The sequence below is a fragment of the Paralichthys olivaceus genome, chromosome 16, assembly GCF_024713975.1.
Source record: "Paralichthys olivaceus isolate ysfri-2021 chromosome 16, ASM2471397v2, whole genome shotgun sequence".
NCBI classification, from domain to species: domain Eukaryota; kingdom Metazoa; phylum Chordata; class Actinopteri; order Pleuronectiformes; family Paralichthyidae; genus Paralichthys; species Paralichthys olivaceus.
Genome location: NC_091108.1, coordinates 11,909,023 through 11,931,320, shown reverse-complemented (window position 1 = coordinate 11,931,320; position 22,298 = coordinate 11,909,023). Strand labels below are relative to the sequence as shown.

The 22,298-nt window shown below is 39.4% G+C and overlaps 2 long non-coding RNA genes across 3 annotated transcripts in view; one reads left to right on the top strand and one right to left on the bottom strand.

Annotated features, from left to right (window-relative positions):
- The window catches only part of LOC138405162 (uncharacterized), a 31,842-nt gene extending 20,608 nt beyond the window's left edge, over nt 1–11,234 (top strand). Inside the window, exons 2-3 of the long non-coding RNA XR_011238844.1 lie at nt 6,381–6,448; nt 6,569–11,234. This is a non-coding gene — a long non-coding RNA (uncharacterized lncRNA). The remainder of the gene's footprint in view (nt 1–6,380; nt 6,449–6,568) is intronic.
- A 140-nt stretch (nt 11,235–11,374) lies between these two features.
- LOC138405161 (uncharacterized) lies at nt 11,375–16,509 on the bottom strand. 2 transcript variants are annotated; one of them, XR_011238843.1, is made up of 2 exons: nt 13,547–16,509; nt 11,375–13,257 (listed from the first exon to the last, which is right to left on the bottom strand). It is a non-coding gene; the product is annotated as an uncharacterized lncRNA (long non-coding RNA). The 2 variants fall into 2 exon arrangements; XR_011238842.1 differs by having other exon boundaries at nt 11,375–13,242.
- Between the last annotated feature and the right edge of the window lie 5,789 nt (nt 16,510–22,298).

Here is a 22,298-nt window from a genome sequence, read left to right as displayed (position 1 = left end):
GTGTTTGCTATTTTGATCTCCTCTTAGCTAGCTCTGCAGTGCTGTCAGGTAAAAATAGAACACCACAGTAAGGCAAAGGAATGTCATTTTGTAAAAGAGTATTTTTTTAAACGTATCTCAAGCAAAGCCTGTGACTTGGTCCCGCACAGTGTGTTCTGTCAAGATGGTAATGTCTACCATTAACCATTGCATAGTTCAGATGTTATCCAAGCATGTTTCCAGAAATAGTTTTTGAGGAGCACATGAACATGCCTGAACATCCTGTAATATTTAATTGTTGATTTACCACTTGGGGGGGTGGCAGTCATGGGGCTAGTGTGTGACAATTCTGTGACTTTCCAAGACCAACATCACTCATTCACCAGGAGCTTGAGATCTCTTAAGCTTTTTAGTCTCTTTTTATGTGCACAAATGAATGCAAGACTATGAATCGACCATAATTAAATAATTTTTCCATTTATTCCCTCTGTGCGAATGGGAACAGCGGCCCTCTGGGCTGCACACAAGACCGTTCAATTTAGCCCACTATGCATTTCCAATGCCTAAAAAGCAGCTTGTATAAATACATCCTCGTGACAGGACAGCCTTCAGTATCATACAGCTCGAAACTAATTATGAAATTTAGCTCTGACATCCAAACCATAAAAATTCAAAATAAAAAGTTCCACATTATTTTTTTTCTTTTTGACATGCCGTGATCCATGACCCCATTCATGGGCTCCAGACACTTGATCATGACTTTGGCCCTCAGAAAAACAACCATGTGCCTAAAACAGATTGCCCCATGGAAAACATTTGTCCCTTAATCTTCTCACAAAGTCGACTTTGAGCGGACCCTTTTTTCAAGACTTCAGTTTGTACTAAGCTTGTACCCACAGTTCACCTCTGCTAAAAAAGGAAAATCAATCTGCAGTGCAGTCTTTCATCTGTGAATAGGTCACCCAATGGCATATGAAAATCGTCTCCGCCTTCCTTCCAGTTTACTTGCGTCTCCTCAGTCTGTACTCCCTGGAGATTCCCTCAGCTGTAGCAGCAGGTCAAGGTCATGGTTGATGGATAATACTGGGCAAGACGGGGCAGACACTGAGCTCTCCCTCATGTCAGAGCTTTAGGACTTATTCTTTTATTGAGCTCTCATTGGTAAACTTGCTCCCTTCCCTTAGATGTGGGAATTAAATGAGGACACCTGGGATCACACCGCTTCTTCTTTTTGCTGCCAGGTGATTCTGTGTAGGGTCATGGTCATCAAAGATTCAGACCAGTGGGAAAACAGGCCTGGCTCTCATTCATGTCTCAGGTTTGAACCATCAAATCTTTGAGCTTTTCTGTTGAGACCCCATTTTTCCAGTCTTAGGAATATTGATGGCACTTTTCGCAGCTTTGAAGTGTGTGTCTGGACGTTTTGGCATTTCTAAACTCTGCCCATGATTTCTTTTCTGCTCCTTGACAGTTTATAGAACAAAGTGTACGGCCTTCAAAATACTGCAGAGGACTGAGTGCTTGTGCACCTTGTTGATAATTAGAGCAGTAAATTACAGCGGTGCATGAACGTTGAGGACATACGTAAGTACTTAAGTGAGTCTATAACATTGCATTTTAAATCCCCTGACTATTTATGGGTACATTTTTACAGGAGCTGCCATTTATAGTTTGTCTGCTGGAAAATGACCCATTTTCACTGAGGTTTTTAGAATTAAGAGTTACCAGCAAAGGGTGAAGGAAAGCTGCAATAGGACCCTCTGTTGAATTTTAATTTGGAAAGGTATAGTTTAGAGCACTCTCTTAATTCTTCCAAAATAAAACAAATTTATCAAAAGCAAACCTCCTCAGTGTGGCACCTGCTTAATATTCATTGAATCGTTTAAGCTGCCAAAGCATTTCTTAATTTCACAGAGAAGTTACAGGGCCAAGTCAAACTTGTTAACATTTCACCCTCAAAAGTGAACAAGTGTTTATAAAGCGATAAAGCAGTAAATAACTGTCTCATTTCAATTGTTAATGCATTAACACTCACTATTTAACATTTGTTGGTTGTTTTTCCTTCACAGTTTCTGTCTCTTCCTCCTCCTTTCCTTTTTTCTCAAGACAAGGTCATGAGCTGTCCCTCCGCCCTTCTCTGTTCATTCCGTCCTTCCTCCCTTCCTTCCTTCCGTCATGCTCCATTGAGAAGTTTCTGTGCAATCTCGCTGGTGTTTCCTGGCCTGTGGCGCCTAGTTTCACAAACAGAGCCTGACTTCTCCTTCCGCCACATGGTTGCTAAACAGGTTGTTTAATGAATACAGGTGCTGTGGTTCTGCTCTGGCTATCAGGGAGACATGATCAATACTGTAGGCAAGCTGCGTTTAATTGTCTTTTGTCAACACTGTGGAGGAGAAGGGCACATTCCCTTTACCCCCCACATCTGCCTAACTCGCAGGCTTTTATTTCATTGCTACATTCTTGATTCCTTTCAATTGAACAAGAAAAAAGTTAATGTTTTCTTGTTAACGCTTATTGTATGTCAACCTGAAACTTGACTTTGGAAAATAAACATTTTGTTTCAAGTAAAACATAAATGCATCTCTTCGGCATCATTTAGTCTGTAAAATATATCTGTGCATATTGGCAAACATAAACGCTCATACCTATATGTCTTTTGAAAGGCTCATACTTTTGGTTATTGGCCAACAGAAATATCAGTCTGGCTTTAATTACTACTGAGGCCCTGCATAGTTTGGCACCAAGCTACTTGACTGAGCTTCTAAATCATTAGTAATCAGCCATTAGCTTCTGATCATCTCATAAACCCTGGTAGCTATTCTTCAGTCAAGGTGAAGACCAAGGGTGAAAGAGCCTTTGCTGCCAGGGCCCCAACACTCTGGAAGAGCTCAACTGAGGACTTTTCTGTCTTTTCTGTTATCATTTACTTTTAACTGTTATATGAGCTGTTTCACTTGTTGTCCTTGGCTTTGATTTAGTTTTCTTTATTCATGAAGCACTTTGTAATGGCTGGTTAGACAGAAGCTATATAAATAAATAATTCATATTATTATTGTAAGTTTAGGGAGAACTTCAGAAACAAACTATATATGGTTAGTGTCATCAATTTTGTTTTATCTGTGTGAGAGCTGAGAAAAAACCTGTTTGCATACTGAGGCATTTAATAAGTTTTGGATGCGTGAGTATTATATTGTAGCCTATAGTGAATATTGTATTTCTACATTTTATTGAAGACTGGATTTCAGAAGAAGCTGTTTAAAATAATAATGACTAACCAATTTACGCACCAGTATTGTTTTCTTGTTTCTAATTTGGAGAGTTACACATTTCTGTGCTTTATTTGAGCTATTCCAGCCATCCTAAGCCATTTTTTAAATTGCTGTGCTCTGTGTCTGTAAGCCAAATTCATGATGACACAGAACTTTAGACAGTTGAGGTCATTCGGTGATTTCACCAGAAGGTGGCACTCTATCTCCTTCTTAAAACCACCAGTGTCAGAGCCGAGACTGTAAAGTTTCTTAAGGTTTACCAGACTTACCATATTATCAAAACCACACCTCAGTTAGCTTCAATATTAATTTTACATCGAAGTAAAGGTGCTCAAATAAATGCTGTACATTAGAAACAATAAAATACTAGTTTGACATGGATGCCCATGAATCTGGCCCAGAAATGGATGAAACGAATATAAATTTAATTACAATAACAATTGATCTCGTCTGTTGCTGCAAGATAATTTTAAGGTCTGATAAGGAATGGGTTTTTTTCTGGGTTCAGTGATTCACTCACAGATAAACCCCTGCACTCAACTACAATACTCCGGCAGACAGTGGCCCAGTGTCCTATGTCCCCTCAATTAACTTCAAACTGCTCTCCATTACACGCTACAATGAGACACGCAATTTCATTACCTCACCCAGGCCCATCAGCACTACTAATTGTTTTTCTTCTCATTTTTTGCATCCCTCCATCTTAGGGAGTGTGTATGACGATATCTCATTATAGGATAGAAGAATATGAGGCGGTGGGCATGAGATGGAAACAGAGAGAGACTAAGTGATTCCACTTGTTCTTGCTGTATATTGGTCCAATAGTAAACAGAGCTGAGGAGGTCATTCGTATAACCTTAGGGGACCAGGAACCTGGTAGCACTTAATTCGCAATCAGCAAAGATGCTAGTTTACAGAGCTAACTTGCCAGTGTCGGTGGGACCCCGCTTTTGGTCCTCAAAACACAGCAAATCATGAGTCGCTCTCGGATATAAATTAGAAGTAGTACTATTACACTCCAGGAAATGTTATATACTTGTGGAAGAAAGCAACACCCTTTCTTTTGCTATACAATACCCTGATGGATGGAGTAGAGCCTCAGCAATACTGGATTTTAGGGGTAGAGAATTGTAATCTTGAAGAGTCAAAACGAGAAAATTACTATATATGATGTATTGGCCAAAAAATAAAGTCTAAGACCATATAGAAAATCCCCAGATCTGCAAACTATCTTATTATTTAGTATAAAGTAGCATAAATGTATTTGATGCAATATATCATGATATATACATGAATTATCAGTCTCAAGTCTAAAGAGAACATGAAACATCTGTAGCATTGTGTCACTGCCAATCACCGATCTTCTTTGCAAGACCATGATGAACATAAGCTTTATTAACCACCACCCATTTGCAACTGGAACTGCATGCTTGAAGTTAGCATTTAGCTATAACTTAATCTAATAGTGTGTCGATACCTTTATCTTCTCTATGAGTAAAATCTAAAATTATATGTATATTAATGGTGGTGGTGGAACAAGCTGTAAATACAACTAACTGTTCTCTTGTTAGCAAACTGCTGAGTAATTTAACATCTTGCAAAGGACACAATTAGCACTAGCTTATGATTAAATAAAATCCATATCAACTCAGCTTTCAGCTGTTACCATCCCTCATCTAAAATGTCAAGCTAGTTGGCTTATGACTGAAAACAAAAGTAAAAGTTTGGGACAATAAAAGTTAAAGATGCTGAAATACTGAAGTGAGTTGCATGGATGGAGTGTCAACAGTTGTCATTTTATCCACCACTTATATACAAATATTAATTGTAGCATCTGTTCATATGATAATGTTTTTTGATGCTTTGTCTAGTCCAGTGTCCTGGAAGACCTTTTAAATTGATAGACTGGTGATGTAAGAGAAATGACTGTTCTGAGTCAGATGGGGTGAGGGAGCCAGGATGACTAAACTGCCACTTAACTACTCAGAGGAAAGACGTCTCGTAATTAATAATGTACAAAGCTGTGCATATGAGTAGCATTTGTTGATGTCACACACAGGGGGCTCCATGCATCAGAAAGACAAAATTCTCATCCTGCCTGCTCTGTATGGAGGATCGAAAGTGCCGTGCAAAAAGAATGTAGCTTTTAAGTGATTAGTAATTAATTGCACAATAGAAATTTACACATACTGCACATTTATTTTTTATTAGTCTTTTTAGAGTTGGCATCTGCTCTAAAAACAGACTATAATGACAAAGTAATTGTTCATTTGGTATTATAATGGTAATACACATAGAAAATGCAAAACAACAAATCCAATAATAAGTACACAATTTAAAAATACATTAGAGAAAAGATATGAGGAATAACATTTAAAATCTACTTGATTATGCCATTAAAAAAGCAACTGGATTGAAAAATAGAATTAAGAATAGTTTCAGTTACAGGACAGTTTGCATTTCCATTTCTCTGTTGCTTTTTCTTTCTTCCCCCTTCTTCTTTTTTTTGGTCATAATTTCTGGGTTATTTAGCTTTAGCTTCTCCTGTTAGCCTCTCTATGCCACTTTGGCCCTTGTGTTGGGGGAATTAATTGGATTAAAAAAAAAAACATAGGGTCTTGATGGGTTTGAATGCGTAACTTTATTTCACAACCTCAGCTGCCCTTCAGCACCGCCCTCTCTGTCCCCAACCATATATGAGCTGAATGCATCCAATTGAATATGCCCCAATGACGGAGGTATGAGGCAGGGTCTCCAGTCTCAAACTGAAATCGTTTTGGTCTTGCTATCCGGGATTTGATTCGCTCGCCCAACCAGCTGAGACCAGTTTGTGATGAGGTGCTGGTCTCCAACAGAGCTACAGAAGTCACATCCACACTGTTTCACCTTAGCTGAGGCACACAACTACTACAGAGAGAGAAAAGGAGTAAAAAAGGAGTGAGAGATTTACAAAGAGAGGGAGATAAGAGAGAAGTCTTGGAGTTTCAAGCAAAAAGGTTGCCTGCCCAAAATCCAGTGCAGTCCAGCATATGAGAACAATCAAACCTGTGAAACACACACACACACAAACATTCTTTGTACAGACTCTTTTTGTTGTATCTTACCTTTTTTCTTCTTCTTCTCTACTTCCAGCCTGCAGTTGTGGTGTATAAGTCAGCCAGGACTTAGAGGAACAGCAACTTCATTTTATTTAACAATAGGTAAAAGAATGAGAAGACGAAACCTTTGGTATTCTAATTACTGGGTGATCTGCATATGATCAAACCCCAATGTATGCCCTGACAGGAAGAATAAAAGTATTTTTCTCCTTTTATGCACAGGGACCAGGCACAGAGACACCTTGGCAAACCCTCATTATGTTTTGAACATCCGTCTTTGCCTGAAGCACCCAACCTCTGCACCTTTTCGCTCAACCTAGCCGAAAAAGATAACGACAAGCAGCCGCAACCAGGTAGAAAAGACTGCATTTGAATGTCAACCATCAAATATTAGAGCAGAACCTACAAATGGCACAGCTACTTAGTCAGAGTCGTAACGACACACATTATCTCAACATGGTGCAACTGTGATAAGACGAATCGAAGCCAAGGGAATTTAATCATGATATTGGGGATTAGACTTGGGAACTGAATGGCATTAATTTGAAGTTGCCTAATGCAGCTGTGAATGCAAAATGAAAGCAATTCATAAGAAATGCACAAAGAATGGGCGTTGTAGGAGGTATATTTTAATAATCAATGCACTGTGTTATTTATGCAAATTTGTGATTATTTGAGCGTGTGCATGTTTGGAATCTTTTTTAATCCTCCCCTCGGCGTATAGCTAGCAGCACCCATCTATAGCTTCCAATGGTAATGAAGACATTTGGATTGTACAGTGGAGGATGAAATGCAAAGTAAAAATAATTCAAAAAACTGAATGAGCAATTTAAATGAATACTTGTTTTTTTTACATTCGACCAAAAGATGAGAATTGTTCTTTTCATAAATGCCATTCAGGGTTGTTACAATGGTTTGCTCGATGCTTGCATCAGGTTGACTAGATGTGCTGAGAAACATTGTTTCTTCCTTGGAGGTCCGATCTTAGTTATGTGCTGCGTGTGTGTGTGCGCACGTGTGTGTGTGTTTATGCCATTGGCAGATTGTGTACCATGTGTTCGCTCTGACCCTTGCTTTTCTGATGCAGCTCCTGTGTTGATACAGTGATAGACAGGAGTTTGTAGTTTTCTCCAGAGGACTCAAACACTGGGTGCATGCTCCTCTTAGTCGATAAACAATCTGAGCACCACAAAGGAACAATAGACACTCTTATATTGTCCATCCTGAAAACACATCCTTTTAAAATGTCAAATGAAAAAGCTGTTGTAAGGGTGCAGTGTTCTATTGATTCAAAATGGGTGCATCATTTGACCACTATGTCCAATTCATGGACTGCTGAAGTAAAACCTGTGGTTATTTAAGAAACTCCAAGAAAACAACATGAAATATTGAAAGTCAGTATTGATGTGTATTACAAGAAGTTAACGAAACCAAGATAAGTTTGAAATGTGCAAGTTGCAGAAACTTGTGGTAATCTGTGGAGACTGAGAGAGGCTTAGAAGAAACGCTTTATTAACCACAATGTCCAGTGTCAACAATCAACACTTGAAGTAAGAAATGTTAAGTTGTATGTACTGTATATAGCTTGGCCCAGTGAAACCTTGCTGAATGATCAAGTCAGGATTCTGAACCAGCCCAAGCACTATTCCTCTCATCTCTCCTTCTCTACATCTGTAACCCATCCACCCCTTCCCACTTCATCCATCCCTGTTTTTGATAGGAACCATATTCCTTCAATTCTGTGTTTGCCTATCAAGAAGAAAAATGTTCATCTGTAACATATGAGATTCCATGCAATGATATTTGTTTAACTTAGTAAAATATTTATCATTACAATACTATTGTAGGTGATGACTGCTAAAACTGCTTGGTCAAGATAATGTTATAATCATTACACATACACATACATAACCGTGGTTCTCTGAGTGAAACAAGTATAGGCCCCAGTTAGGCCTATAGGTGCCGAGTATGTACACCACACATGCAGTTGTGGGTAATCATCCAAATTACAGGACCTTTGTAGGTCACTCCCTATAAAGTACAGTCAATACAGAAACCTCAAGGTCATGGTCTCTACTTTTTTAGTCTTCCTTGCCCTGCAGCTACCACACCATTGACATCATTTCCATTGAACTTGGCCACTGTCTGAAAAAACATTTACAGAGAATAAAATTATTTGTATGATCCTAGGTTATCTATATGTAAAGATAGTTAGAAAATAGCTGGTCCCTCTCCCTCCCAGCCTTTCCAGAAAGAGAGACAACGGGAAGACAGACAGGATACTTGTTTGTGTGTGTGTCATCCAGATCAATGGTAAAATCATTTCCAGTGGCAAATACTTTGTATTGCAGACATTATAAAATCTGGCAGGAATATAACCTCTCAGTAATTTATTAGAGTAGTAAAGCACTACCACTGTCCAGATCATTTAATAAAATCAACAACGTGCAGATGTACTAAATTACATTACCACCATTGTCCTGCAATACTAATCCCATTTAGAGAGGCTGTTGTTGGAAGATGGAAGTAAACATTCTGAGGAGCTTTAACCCTGATGGTCCTTCTGTCTGATAAGGAGGCAGTGATGGAATATTCGAGTAGTGAGTCCATTTCCCTGCCAGAGATATATAAATATATCTATATATCTATATATATATTGTTGTTTGGTTTATTTCAGTGTCCAAAGTATGCCATTATTCAGAACTCCCAGGGGATGCAATGGAAAGATGGTCCATCAAAAAAAAAAAAAAAGTGTTCTCACTCCATTCTGAAAATGTACAGTCTAGCATTTCTCACTCAGAGCCAAAGAAATCAGTAGATATAAGGTAATTTATCATTAGGTAAGTGACCGCCTTATAGATCAAGGAGACGAGGGAGTTAGTGGATACTGTCTTCATGTACTTTGTTGATTTAGTATATGAATATGTTCTCAGGGTTTTGCCTCCCACTGGTGCAACTTGTTTGATCTTTATAGACATTATAGTAATTGCTGTTCATGCTGCTGCTATTACAGTATATCAAGATCATAATTCCTGTAAATGACGGATCTGTGATGCCGTTTTTTTGCCTTGCAGTAGAAAACATCCCCCTTCATCTTTTATTTTTCCACGTTACTTTCTTGCATTGCCAAAATCTGGTGAAAAGGTTTCAAACATATGCCTGCATTTGTCTGTCTGTGTGTCCACATGTTGTGCTGTCCTATGTGGTGTGTTCTTCAGGCCTCAATGGCTCTGTGATGAATCCTTATGACCCAGCAGGCATCTGCCTGTATTACAGCTGGGCCAGACTAATGAACTGGACCTAGACACAGTCATAATCAGATTAATGACTGTGTTCAGGTATAAAATGACCAGAATCAATTGCGAGAAAGCGAGATAGAGGGAGAGCATAGCTAATCCATGGCTAAAGGATGATCCGACACTGAGGACCGGCACGGGCCAAGGTCAGACACCGACCAGCCAATTCTAGGTCAGAACAAGGTACTAAGCTAGGGAGCAAGATAAATATATGCCTGCTGCTGATTCCATATGGAAAATTACACTAAATGAATACAGAGCACTGATGTTTTTGAGCGGCATATGGTGACAAAGGTCAGGGCCACTCTTGTCTGTCCTGGTCACCTCCCCAAGGATAGTTTGACTCCTGGCGTAGGCTGTGAAAAAGGATAGCGATCACAGTGTAATCGGGTGATCGTATTGCGGGTGCTAATATTCTAAACAATATGCTGTGAGAAAACAGTGACCGCATTTTAGAGCGAGTAAAGGTTCCTTCAATAAAATGTATGTATGAGATAGAGAAAAGTGACACATTAAAGGTAGAGTCATTAATTAAAAAGAACTTCCTGTAAAGTTGGGGCATAGAGGCACTTTCCAATTTGTTGTTACTATCTTTTACGTTTCCATTGTGGCTGTGTCTGGATGAGAGAGGAATACTGCAGCCGTTGTATGGGTATTTATTGTTAAACCATGGGCAACGAGATGAGAGTAGAGCAACAGCATTAAAAGCCCCAGCAGCAGCCACTCTTTATACGACCTGCCAGTGACTAATTAGGGTGGACTAAATGGTTGGAGGGGGAGTTCACACCAAGGCAGAATAAAAAAAAAAAAAGCTACTTGAGGAAGTAAAACCAACCAGACTGAGACATTCCCTTCATGTTCAGGTGAATTATATGTAATGTGCTTACCATGTGTTCCGGTAGCTTCCCAACTGAGGTATAGCTCAAAATTACATTGGGTTGCAATTTTGCGCACTTTTTCAAAATTGGTGAATATGACACTTTAGGACTTGAACTGCCATTGGACGAAAGTTTTCCTTTGCTTAATTAACTGAAGAAAAAAAGACTCATCATGACTTGTTCTCAGAAGTGGGTAATTTTCCTCTCAGCCCTGTTGATATTCAACTGACCAGGTTGGGTTTATAAGTTACAGATAGCTACAACCCAGCCAGCAGGCATTGCGCCGTACCTGGGAGTCGAGCAACTCTGCCTGTTTTCTTGTTCGGCTGTCGGAGTCCAGACACATGATAATCCAACTTGTTCAGGCATATCAATCTTTATCCCTATTGTCCCTCATAGGAAAATGTTATGAACAGCCTCTTCACCAAGCAAAATCCTCACAAATACATTGACACAACTAAACAGGTGAATCCTTCAGAGACGAGCCCTAATCTTTCTTCAGACTGGGCTTAAGCTTTTCTTTGATTCACTAAAGTAAACACCAATCAGTAGCTTTTTTCAAAGTTGTCGGAAAAATGGCAATGCTTTTATTAACACTGACTGACTTCTAGTGCTGCCTGCTTGAAACAGCAATTTTACTGATGCCTGCTTGAAGTCTCTTAATTCTTCCCTCTTGTTGTTCAGCCTAAATACATTTAGATGCATATAAGATGCTAGATAATTAATACAAATAACAAATATAAGGGATCATAGATGGAAATGTGGAAGGAGCAACATGGGAAGGTTTGCAGTTATCTTTCTGTGAATTATTAATTGTACATTTCAATGGTAAGAATAAATCAGTAATGGTGGGATTAGGGAGCTTCCAAGTTGAAAATGCTCCATTTACACAGAAGCATTTATTTGTCATATTAGAAAGTAAAGTTGTTTTTTCTCATCTTGATCATGCAAATCAAGATTTTCTATTGATGGCTTCAACAAAAAACAATGAGGGAACAGGAGATGTATTCCAACAGAGCCAGAAGCAAATGCAAATGCAAATCCAAGCTAATTGGCCTGCTAGTGTTCAACTTTAACTGTGTTAATAACAATACCTGTGCCGTGGCAGGGATCTGCAAATGCGTGCCACAATTTGTAAATGTGTGTGAAGATTTGTCTATGAGACTCAGTAGTCTACGAAAATCTATCATCATCGTGATATCATCATCGCGATATCAACATGCGTGATAGAATTATTGCAAAAGATGTCAAAAACTGCGATAAATGACGATCCATGCACCATGCATTATATATTCAGCAGATTAGATTGAGCCCTGCTGAATGAGGCATGAAAAACTAACATATGGCATGTTATCCTAATATTGTGCATCCCTTATTTACATTTAGAATTTTTTTGAAGTGAGGGGAAAAGTTAGTCGTTGTCGAAGGAGTGTCTTCCTCAGCACTTCATGCATCGCTGACAGAAAGACATGGTTTCCTTTCTGGGTGAAGTTCATTCCGTCAGGTAGATACAGGTTTTTCTTAAAAAACCTCAGGAGTGGATGCTGTATCACTTCACCTCCAAACTGGTGAAGAGCCTTGGTCATCACTTCGTTGACAATCCTCCTTTCACCATTGATGATCCTTGGTTCACCATAGGGCCACACTCGCCGCTCGTTGATGCAGGAGAACAGTATTTTCATGTTGGGGAGCTCTTTGTGGAGCTGCATCAAGTCCATTGTCATTGCAGATGCAAGTTGCTTGGCTGGTGTGAGTCCTATATCATTGCCAGCAGCATGGATTACCAAAATATCTGGGGGACTCTGTATGGACTGCTCCCTGTAAAAGCAAGGAAGGACACCACTCCATCGCAGGCCTCCTTTGCCAAACCATTGCACTTTGGCCTTGAGTCAAAAATTCTCGCCAAAAAATTTGAAGGCAGCTTTCTCCCCATGGTGGATGTAGCTGGATGCGATGATCCAGACCTTTTTGAGCAAGGCTTTTCTTGTCTCTGTGACCTCCTCTTCATTGACAGGCAACATCTTGGAAAAACAAGATTGTAGTCATGATTGTAGAACACTGTATTTGATTTGCACTATGTAGTTTGCACTATTACTCACTACTGTAAGGAGCTGTCGGGTTACCAAGGCAACAAGAAGATGCCCATTGTCAGCGGTTAAATGATGACAAGGGCTGCCGCCTGATTGATGCAGTGGCTTTTTGTTCTTATGTCTGTTCCCTCGGTGTATCAGACTTTGTGGGACTATCCAGCATTATACCAGCTATTAATGAGTTCCACCACCTCCTGGTACAGTTTCCAAGTTTAACAAAGCCCACTTTCTCATTCAACACCACCCAATGTGGGGTGGAACATATCTCTATAGCCGGCCCACCAGTTCACGCTCAGCGCCGGCGCTTCAACCCGGTTAAGCTGGTTATTGCTAAGGCTGAGTTTGAGAACATGGAGGGTCATTGAATCATTCGTCACTCCAGCAGCCCATAGTCTTCACCACTGCATGTGATGGCAAAGCAAGGTGCTGGATGGTGCTCGCCGGCTCAATGACACCTGATTGCTATCCAGTCCCACACATCCAAGACTTTCCTGCCTGTCTGGCTGGTGAAGTCATATTTTCCAAGTTGGGCCTAGTCCGTGGCTATCACCAGGTCCTGTGCACCCACTGGACGTGCCCAAGCCGGTAAGCAGTTATCACACCTTTTGGCCTTTTCAAATTCCTTTGGATGCCTTAAAAATGCAGCACTGATACAAATCAAAATCTCACAGCTTGAGGCTACTAGCAGTGGTCTTTAAGCAACCTGCCAGGTTCATTGTTATTATAGGAGCAGTTAAATTCAGTAAACTTGCTGCTATATGCTAGTTAAATCAATTGCAATCGTGTGTCTCAAAAAGTGGGGATGCAACATGACAAAATATGGGATTATCAAGAAATAACGATGTAATGTTAGCATGTTAGCATAATCATGCTAGCAATTTTTTTTGTAAGGTTGTGTGAGGTGCAGAGGTGTGTGAAGCCTCAGTGTTTTTTCACCTCTTCATCGGAGGCCATCCTCCTTCTCTTGGAGGGCATCTCTTGAAGACTTGAAATGTCCTCAGCAATCTCACTGAAGAGCCTTTTTATACCTCTCCTGTGAAGCCTCTGGATGGGCTCACAATGTGGCTCTGCCTTTTCTATGTCAAGTCTGATCCTCTTTCTTTCTCTGGAGGAGCTTCTCTTGCGGATACCAAACTGCACGACTTCAGAGAAGAGCCTTTTTCTCGACTTGAGATCCATGATCGACTCCTCTGTTTTTCAAAAAGATCAGAGGTTGTGACAGCACAGTGATCAAATTAAGGCCCAGCACTCTAGAATGCAATAGAAATTAGATTTTTGATGCTCCTTTTAAACCATTTATTCAGTGAGTTGTCATGATATAGAGACCGATAGAGCAGAAAATGTCTTTGATCCCTATGATCAGTCAACATAAATGAGAAACCTCCCTCAAATATAAAGGGCCATTTCTAGAGTAAAGAAAACCATTTGTCCAATTTAGATGATTGAAAACATCACTAGTATTATTTTTATAAAATGTCTTTCAATAACTTTCTGCCCAACTCTAACCTTAACATCCATTAAACAACCCAGCTAACAACCATTCTAGCATAAACATTTCTGCTGCAACAAAGATACAGTTGTTTTATAGTTTGGTTTCCTGTTACATGTTTTTACTTATGTTACTGTTATTGAATATGTGTTTACTAATTAATCATCATGTTTCATTACCCTTGGTGACAATGTTGAACTTTCACTGATGATGCCATTTGCATCAATTTGACAAGTACTTAATAACTTGAGTCACATTTCAGTTTCCAGTTTTATTTTTGATGGGCCTATTTTAGGAACATCCTCTTCTGTGGTACTAGCCAGTCATCAATTTATTGTTGGATGCCATTAAATCTTTATCATTAAGTCATAACTTTCCAAATGGACTGTTTCTATTCTTCTCAGGAGTGATTTGATCAACTAAAAACATAAACAGAAATTTATTGTTTTGCTGTTGTTGACTTACTGAGTGGATTAGCCTGCAACTCTGTTTGAAGTCAAAGCTTCTTGCAGGTCATCAGTGCCGATATGGATAACTTAACTACAACAGGCCGCTGCTCTCATAAAATATTCAGAAGGAATCATTTGCCTCCATTGAGTGGTAGTCAAAGCTTGCAAAAAGTCCACCTAATGATCCCTTCCACACTGTAAGACTTATGAATAAAAGACACTGAGATCAATAATTTATTGACGATGTGTCATCAAGTAAGGAAACCCCTAATGAAAAAGTGAGATCAATCCAGGCTGTATTGCAATGTATGCAAAGAAAATCCATTAACTTTATATAGCCACTAATCAAAAGACTTATTACCCTGACAAAACATAAACAAAAGTTCTGCACAATAAAATTGAAAACAAAGAAATCATCTTTACAATGCAGTAATTCCTCAACACCCGTTTTACAGAAGCCTTTTAGACTGGGAACTGCCTATGTTGCTCTGATGCTGCCTTATGTGTGCTGCTCTAAACTCTTTTTGGATAGTTCCAAAAAATCTATACTAAATCACAGGGGTGGTAATGCCATTAAAATAAGAGAAAAAAAAAAAAATCCGCTATATATTTCTACTTAAGTGTCTTGAAATTTTTAGCATAAATACTGCCCATGAGTCAGTAATTGACTTTGCCCTTTAATAACAGCCATGTTTTTTCCACATATCAAATGTATAACACCCAAGCGCACATTACATGCAAATTGGCCAAAATTGCATCACAAAATATTTAAAATACTCGCATCATCACTCACTGCCTGCGACTGCTGTCTAAAGCTAAACAGTGAAGTGGTTCTGGCTGTCTGTTTCTGAAGAGCATTGAAGCTATGGGCCCATTTTCTGTCTTTGCCTGACAGCCCTGTGATGTGTACAAAGCCTCCATTCCTCAGCTGGGAAATCAGCCTTACTACAGCCCCGTCACAAACAATCAGCACTCATTACCCACTACACAACACCACATTTTACCCCATTTACCCACAATGTCTAGGGTGCGTGCAGTTTATGTGCATGTGGGCCAGTGTGTGTGTCTTATGATGATTCTGTTTGTGCGCAATTAATTGCTAGTGCTCTTAGGTGAATTGCTGTTAGCTGCATAGCTTTCAGCCCATAACCTGGTCAATGAGCTCTGCGGTCAGACAGTGTGTTGATGTTATCTTGGCCCCCTAACCTTGCATTGAGTAGAACTACACTGTCAAATTTTGAGAGATGCTTTTATCTACCTGTTGCGGAGCCCCAGCATTGAGAACTTTGAAGGACATGATGATCACAACCAACCTCGTGTCAGAGAGGAGGGCTATTCCTGGAGTTGAGTGTAATTGGTGAGGAGAGCTGTGAGCTGGTTGCTCTGTGTGTGTGTGTGTGTGTGTGTGTGTGTGTGTGTAAGGCTGGCAAAGACCCCCTTAGGGCGCCACAACATGGCTGTCGGTACGGGGTGTGTAAAACAAGCATCTCGTACATTTTACAGGGAAGAATGCCCAGCCATGAAATTAGGAGAGTGAAGAAAACAAGGGAATAAGAGGCGACTGGAACAGGACTGGAAAAAGAAAGAGGGATAGACATCGCTTCATGACAATTAAACAGAAAACAGGTGTAGCCCACCACCAGGAAGCCAGGCGTAATTTGTTGAAAGCGGGGAGCTCCAATCCCTTTGTCGTTTTGCATTGTTCACCACACATTGTTGCTGTTTTGTATGCTTACCTTGGTGCTAACAATGAGCTTGTTTTGCATACAGTCCAAATCGTTGCTTATCATTTTTGCCAAAGAAAAGCTTGTTCATGCACAAGCTTTTGTTCTCTCTTGGATGCTTGTCATCTTTAGGATTAGTCTCTTTTATCATTTTAAATAGGTCCCTTTTGGACTATTAAGCTTTTCTCAGCACAGTGTGCTTCACTGCTCATTAAAAGAGAATAACATACTCATATATACGCGGAATCAGTCAAGATATTATTTGGCAAATAGACTCTGGATGTTCACTTTTCTAGAACTTTTACAGAACAGTTTTCTTCAAATAAGTTTTCCAGCACACCTCTGCAGCCCCTGGCAGTAGCACAGACACAAAATGTGTTATCTGTTTCTGCAGATTCGGGCTAATGTCACAGTTTTAGAAGTATATACTTGTGTTCTTTGTTACTGGACAAAATGAGGATTAATGTATTTTGTAGGTCTTTGTACATGTTAATGATTTATTCAATCAAAATTTTTTTTGTTTGACATACTGTGTGGTTTAGAGCAAAAATGTCAAACGTATCCTTAAATCAAAATTTGAGGCTATAGTTATAATTTAGCCTGGTATATTAAGTAAAATAGAATATACATTAAGCTATAGAGCTCACTTTTAGTTACAGTTGTACAATCAGTGTGTGAGCAGTACTAACAACCTCTGCCTCAGTTAGTAGATCATTAAATATGTATGCATATTCATCCCAGAACAAGCTACTGCAGGACCGATTCAGTTCAAATCTGCAATAATACATCTACAGTATAATCTTGGCATTGTAACGTATTAACAAGTGACAAAATGTGGCAGACGTGTTTGGGTTACAGTCTATTTATTTCTCAGTCATCTTTGAAAAGGAAGGGAATAGCTTATCTGGGTCACATTTTTACCAAAATTACAAGGCTGCTGCACTGCAGGACCCAACCAGTAGAACATCAGGCCATTGAGAGTGTCACAGTTGATAATGATTCTCATTTCAAGACACATGACAAAACAAAACAAAATCAGCATGTAGAGAGCCAGACTCAGATCAAGATTGTCCGGTGCCAAATGAGCATTGCCAGTGCAGCCTTAGCAATTCAAATCACCTCTCTCCTGTGCTTTGCATTAGGATGCGGCAGAGAGAAAAACCTTGATAATGGTTTTCATTTACCCCCTAGCCAGACTAATCACACTAGCATTGGTTCCACTCACTGCTTGGACTGGTGCATTGGAAATACTGCAGCCCAGCACTGTAGGTGGCATTGGAGCAGGTCTATGCTCCTGTATCGTGACTATCGCCTCGGGTGCTAGTGCCAATGTTTTCACCACACAACCTCACGGCAGGAGTGCAGAAGATCTTGGCAAATTTGTCACAGCACAGAGAAAACAGTCACGCATACAGTAAATATGCAGTGAGTGTGCATTTGGAAGTGCCAGTGCATGCTAACCTGTGCACACACCACGCATATGCCATTTCATTCACATAAATGTATAATGTGCAGTAAGAATGCATGCACCTCAGGTATAGTTCAGCCCATAGACCAGTGTTCTTGACTGAGCAGAGTATGAAGGGGGTAATGGAGGAATGGAAAAGTTAATGTGACAAACAAACCAAATATGCAATATTACTCTCTTCGGCTGTTAGTCAGTTTCATTGGTTGTGTAGATATTTTGCAGACTCTGTAGATTTTAGCTTTTTTGATTATGTGTATCATAAACCAAAGTTTCAGGGCAGTTGTATAATCATTTTTAATTATTGTGATTTTTTTTCTTTTTAATTAGTTTTAATTTGAAGCAGTTTTTCAGCAAAGTTTTGATATGATTGCTATTTTTAAATTATTATTATTACCTTTCAAAAATTTGATGACAATTTGCTGCTAATGAGTGTTTAATTGTGCATATTGGATGAACAAAAGAATTACCCACAATCACTCCGTAGAGCCAACTAACAGACAAACAGATGAAGGGAATAAAACGCTGAAAGGGATAGTTCACCCAAAATGAAAATTCATTCATTATCTACTCAGCACAATGCCGGTAGGTGCAGGTGAAGTGTTTGATTCCACAAAACACTTTTTGAGTTTCAGGGTTAAACAGTATTGCAGCCAAATCCAATACAATTTAAGTAACGGTGACCTCTTTTTCTGAAGTAACAGAACACAGAAAAAAACATAAAATGCCTCCATACTGCTCGTGTGGTGTCATCCAAGTGTCCCTATGCCCTGACTTTCAAATTCGACTTGAAACAGCATCATTTAAGGAACTATTAAACCTATTCCCACCAAACTTGGTGGCAGTTACTGCAGTTGAATTAAATTTTTGGGTGAACTATCCCTTAAAGATGTACTGCTGTGGAACAGTTGGAGGCATATAGATATTCTACATGTGCACGTACACAGTTTATGAACAGTTCTACATATCTAACTCCAAAAAGTGTCATGCACTGAATTCAGTTCCCGTCATGTATGTTTTGCATACATATATTTTTATTATTACTGTCAATATATACAGTATGTGTGGTGCAGTGCTGTTAATGACACGGTAGACCTGGAACTCATGCACACTCAGCAGTGTAACACAGCTAAAATAATCTCATTAACGTAGGCATTTACAATACACTGAATTATTAAAGATACATTTGGCAGCTTCCACAGTGTGTGAGTGGAAAGCTGTATGGATTATCAATCCTTATTGTTTTTTTATCCGCCCTTCTTAAATATGGGCAGTCAACGTTCACTCAGAGAGTTAGATAAGTGTCTTATAATGTGAGCAGACTCCTGCAGTAAGTCACTGTTTGCTGTAGCAGTTTGGTTTTATTGACAGTAAATTTATGGCCGTTTAAAAATACTTTGTGTAAAGTGAAATTGTCTTTTTTTATTTATGTGGTGGCCAAATGCCTCTGTGGGTGACAGAAAGCCAAGAGGCCTTGCAGCTAGAAATCTCCACCAGTCTTTTGACAATTAATCATTCATAGCTGAAGGTTCCATTTGTGGAGATCGTGTTCATTTGCCTCATGGTTGAATAACTGAATAAGTCAACAGCAAAAATGGGAGAGAATTCGTTTTTTGCGTAGCTATTTCTCAAAATAACTCTCCCGAGGCTGAAACTGAGACAATGAGAGAAGGCGAGGCACCAGGAAAAGCCAAATGCATGCTGACACTGTGCACCGCCATACTTACTCGGGTGTCTATGAAATAATAAATATGGAACTCTGAGGTCATGCTTTATTCAGTGTAAGAGCATCTTGTGTTTGTGTTGTGTTAAAAGACTAATAATAAACCCTGTCAATGTCTGTTTCTGATTCCGTCCACTCACAATGTCTCATTAATAACGTCATGTCAAGTCTTGCGTGCTGCTGCAACAGTGAATTAAAACAAAAGAAGACAGAAAATCCAGAGAAAGAGGTGGTGCAGCTTCACTTTACATGAACATATTCCACCTTTATCAGGTCTCATCAAAGTATGTTCAGAGGTGTGTAAATCTAACAGGAAATTAAGAGATAATGTAAGACATTGTGCTCAAATTACCAACGCACTGACTTCCTTACACAGACCTCGGAGATTTCTTTTTCCTGCTGAGACCCAATTATATGATCTCTTAGGTGTATGGATACACTCTGCATGAAATACTAATTACAACTGTGATGCAAGGACATATTTTCTTATTGTTTGCTTTGATGGTTGATTATGTGGACGAACTAATTCTCCTGCATAATTAGTAAAATGCTGAATGTCCATTTTAATGAGAATAATTACTCATTAACACTTTTAAGTCCCTGATCTAAGCTGCAAGCTAGTTTCACTTTCTAAATGACCCTCTATAATCTCTTCCATATTTATTGTAGTTTCAGTTTCTGTGGGTAAATCGCATATTTGTTCATTTCTGAATCAAGAAAGAAGAAGGCAACCTCTGCAATTATATTTCTTTGTTTCATGATTATATTGTTGTACCTTTAGGCTCTCTTAATCACAGCAGATTTATCCCCAGTGATGTTGAGTGATTTTTTGAAGTCATCACCACAACTCCAATTTTCTTACAAAAACGGGTCCGACAATTAATGACCAGAGACTTTACAAGTAGAAGTGTTTCTAATTAATTAACATTCTGACAAATATTTAAACAATTAAATCATGGAAATGTACCATTGACTGTTTAACTGTCAACTTGGAATTTTACCAATATATACTATCAAACACAGACAATCCTGGGACATCGGTGCCATCTGAGGGGGTATTCTCCTCTGCAGGTCTCCCAGTTAACAGTCACCAGACTAACTCCACATGTTACTGTATTTCTGCACACCCATTGTGGAAACATGCACAGCTAAAGCAGTTGGGTCTGGCCGCCTGCCTAGGAGGATGGTAAAAACGTAATGGATGTTTTGATGTTTTGACGGTCCAATGAAGCAGAGGGACTTCTCCCGCTGCTGCCGATGGCCAGTCCAACTGTGACAGAAGGGTCAGTGTAATTGTGTGTGTGTAAGAGAGAGAGACAGAGGCAAGAGATGCCCAAAGAGCACTGCACACAGCGCTTCATTGAAAACTGCAAAAAAACCGACAGATTTTATATGTTGTCATGAGTTGGACAACATTTTGGATCATTATGACATTGTGGTGGGACAAATTACACAATGGCGGGCTGCCACAGTCTAGCTGGTTAACAGGAAACACTGTATAGACCTATTGGTTTGTTTTACAGCAGCTGCAGGTATATAATGAAGTGATAATCATCATATTCTGTTGTTAATGCTTGTCAGCAGTTTGATCCTCACTCTTCCCCATCTGCATACCGAAGTGTCCTTGGGCAAGATACTGAACCCCTAAATAGCCCCTCATAGATGATGTTGAATGCACTAATTGTGAGTCGCTTTGGATAAAAGCGTCCGCCGATGAAATGTAGTGTAAATATTGTATTGGTATTTTTCAATGTGCCAGAGACACTTGTGAACATTCAAATCTTGACGTTAATGTGTAATCGTTGGTTAACAGGTGTTTTAACGTCCTAGATCATATAAATGTGCAAAGACTAACAAACTAAATAACTTAATAACTTACTAACTAATTACTAAATAGATAAATTACTAACTAACTAAATACATAAATAAATAACTACGAATGACTCTGTGCTCTGGTGCAGCCCTATTTAAGACTGCACATGCTTGTCGTTCTGTATGTATATCTCTATATATGTGCATACTTGTCTGGCTGTGGCTCTATATGTTTGTGACTTCAGGCTTCATCTGCTCGAATGCTACTTGACTGCACTGTCACTGATGTGCCCTGTCAGGGAGCAGCAACATGGGTCTCTAACGTGTCACATTGTGGCATGGCATTGTTTGATGATAAGAGAGTGCTGGAAACACTCAGCAGCCTCTGGGGTGAACAAGTGCTGCAGAGATTCAGCAATACTGCCTCAAATTTGTCTGAGGCTGTGGCCGAGGCCAAAAAAAAATCTTCTCTACTTTATTTCCACACCTCTGTCCAATTAAAATGTCTCACCCCTCATTTTCTCTGGAGTTTCACAAAATGAACGACAAATATAACTACATTCAGCCAGAAAAGACTGCAGCAGAGATTTGTGCTGCCTTGTTAGTCCTCTCTCTTTTCCTGAGATTTAGACACACATTGAGACTGTGTTGGTTTTTATTATTATTCCCCTGGCATATGATGATGTTGGGTAGATATGGTGATCAGTACGTTCATCTATGCATCCGGCTGTTCAGTCATATGTCTGTTTGTCATTTCATTTTCAGAGCAGAACTCGAAAACCATTTGCAGTTTTTTCATGAAACTTCACTATTATGTTAATCGGATAGTCAAGATGTGCCTTTTGATAGTTTTATACAAGAAACATTATGACTTCAGATAACTGATGTCACTAAATGATCTGCTCTTTCAAGTTCTATGGGTCCAGAGGAGACATGTCACCCTCCCCCCCATCCCATACCGCATAGGCAAAGTGGCCTTGTAGCCCAGACCTTCTATTTTTTGATTTGATTGATCAATGCAGTTTA